This window comes from Myotis daubentonii, chromosome 5, assembly GCF_963259705.1.
Source record: "Myotis daubentonii chromosome 5, mMyoDau2.1, whole genome shotgun sequence".
Taxonomy (NCBI): domain Eukaryota; kingdom Metazoa; phylum Chordata; class Mammalia; order Chiroptera; family Vespertilionidae; genus Myotis; species Myotis daubentonii.
This window is the reverse complement of record NC_081844.1, coordinates 14,851,425-14,854,149: the sequence shown is the minus strand read 5'-3', so window position 1 is coordinate 14,854,149 and position 2,725 is coordinate 14,851,425. Positions and strand designations below refer to the sequence as shown.

General features: G+C 53.2%; 1 pseudogene; it reads right to left on the bottom strand.

Annotated features, from left to right (window-relative positions):
* Nucleotides 1–494: 494 nt before the first annotated feature.
* On the bottom strand, nucleotides 495–1,781 carry LOC132234477 (actin-related protein T3-like; annotated as a pseudogene).
* Nucleotides 1,782–2,725: the final 944 nt, after the last annotated feature.

Sequence of the window (2,725 nt, the reverse complement as noted above, 5' to 3'; positions counted from 1 at the left end):
TCTCAGGGAGGAGTTGGCCAGGGAAAGCTCCACGGAGGAAGTAGTGAGGCCTTTCCCTTGTGGCTGGGAAGGATCTGGAATAACTTGGAGAAAAGACAGCCTGGGCAGGACTTGATGATTATGGGATTGAAAGCGTGAAAAAGTCCTAACATGTTGCCCAGCGCGTAGTAGGTGCCTGAAATAGCTCAGTTTTGATTTCTCTAGTCCCTGGAGGTTAGTGTTGGTCTCGGTAACACACGCCTCTGCTACGGTATCCAGTGTGGCCTTCAGGCTAATCCACAAATAACCCCCGCCCACCTCCTGTGCCCACTTCCTCTTGTTTTCAGTGTTTCCTCTAAACATCTGGCTGCCTCACCATCATTTCCCCCATTACAGACATGCAACAGAGGAATAGGCATTCCAATAATTGAAATAGTTTCTGTTCTTCCAGAAACACAATATCCAAAGTTTTCTGTCCCACACACTGGAAACATTTTCCTGTAAGCATTTTGTCTTCAGAAGCATCTCTGGGGTACTATGTTGGGGCCAACTTCTTTAAACTCTGCAGCAGTGAGTGAGCCGCATGTCTAAAGAGCCCCCCATCCACACCAATATTTCCCCTTCTGGGGAGCTCTAACCTGCACAGGGGTATTGGCAGGTGCCACTGGTGCTGTATCTTGGGCAGCCACTTTCCTGAACCAGGGAATGAGGTTGATCCCCCAGCAAGGATAATATTAGAGAAAAAGTAACTCCTCAGGTCTGTACCGCATTTCATTATGCTGATGCAGCTTATCAATACCAGGAGTCTCCAGGTTCACGAGAGATGGACAGAGAGGGCCTCTGGGCACTGTGAGAGCTGGTGATGGAGCCTGATCATCTCCCCACCAGGTAGTTGGTAAACTCTATACTACCAGGTGTCTTGGTCACTTCCTACTCATAGTTCATTGCCACATCACAAGAGCTTTCCTTAACGGTGACGATCTTTCTGTCTGCAGCACAGGATGCCATGGTCCTTGAACAGCATCCTGAGGTAGTCAGTAAGGCCAAGGCCAGACAAACTAGCTGGTGGACACCAAGGGGCGGACAGTAACCTTCAAAGATGGGCACACACTGGGTAATCGCAGCACCTGAGTTCACCACAAAGCCAGTTGTGAAGCCAGCAGTAAAGAGAGCCAGCACCCCACGGATAGGCATAGAGAGGCAGGAACCCCCACATACTCAAAAGCACTTCAACGATCTGTTGTCCGTTGGCCAGTGGGCTCAATGCTGGTTCAGTCATCAGGACAGGGCTTTCGCTTCAGGTTATGGTCATGGATCTGTTTCCACATGACCTCCAGGGCCCCTAGGAAGTAATGAGATCATGCTTCACTGGGCAGCTGATGGGCAGTGAGCTTCTCCATCCTGTGCTGGTCACCCCCACAGGGCTCCAGCACGCCCTGTGCACCCAGCTCTGGCCTTTCGTAGGGCGGATGCGTGGGTAGAAGAACTGGGGCTCCTGGGATCCAGCAGGCCCCCCTGGACAACTCCTGAGCCTAGTGTAGCACCACCGGTAGCTGGTAGTAGTAGCTCTCGTGGCCACACCACCACCTCTGGTTGATGCCCAAGGCTGTTGGCCACTTCTGCTGTCCTGGCTGCATCCAGGAAGGTGGAAAGTTTGTGGCACAACCCTTGCGGAGTGCAGGGGCCATACAAGGTTCCAGTGTTGCACGGGGACAGATGGTCTGGAACACCGTGTCACAAAGGCCTCCCCTACCAAGGGCCCACCGCACCGGCGACACAGTGCGCTCTGAAGTGCCGCTCATCATGGCCTCACGGCGGCTTCTCCACTTCCTCTCTATCCACTCAGACACTGACCACCTCTGGCCAGCACGGCAGGGATTAGGAGGTGACAGGTGAGGGGCTGAGGGCACCTGGAGGGTGAGCGGCGGGTGAGGGGCTGCTGAATTGTTGGCGGTGGGTGCAGTTCAGTCCTGGGACACTCGCTTCCTCGAGCCAGCATCTGACCTTAGCCAATGGGTTATCGTCCGAGATGCTGAAAGGGCAACAGAAAACCTGGCTGCACGCGTGTGGGAGGAAGTGGGGAAGTGGCAATAGAGAGAGACGAGGAGCTGGACAAGTTCATTTAAAAGTCTGTTCCAAAAACATCTGACTTCGTTTCTTTACATTGTCAAGAAGGCTTTTAAAGCCCAGCTGCCTCTTATTAATCCTGTTTGGGCTGCTCCCCTTCCCGCCAGCCTTGCTGTCGGCGGTGCCAGCATAAACGGCCTGGTGGAAGCGGAGGGCACGCCGAGTGACGTCAGCGCCAGGGTCTGGCCCTCAGATCTCAGCCCAAGCAGCTGAGAACACAGCACCTTGGTCTCTTTCCAGGGAGAATGTAAAATACTCCACTGGCTGCCCTAGAATGCTCGCAAGGCTTGGGGGGACCCAGGGGATGGCATAGGGTGCCTACTCTGTATGGCCCTTGGGGTGGCCCATAGACCCCAGGCCTACCAATAGCTCTCAGCACGAGATAGGGAAAGGAGCACGGGTCTTGGGGAACACAGAGCCTGGGGTTTGAATGCAGACACTCACAGTTGTGTGATCATGGGCTCGCTAAGTAGTCTCTGAACAATGTTTCTGCAAGAGTATGATGTGAATGGTAATACCAGTATCCACCTAAGAGGGTTGTGGGATTACAATATGTTTCTTTATGTAAAGAACCCAGCACATACAGGGTCTGGTGCATCATAGAGGCTCAAAAATGTTT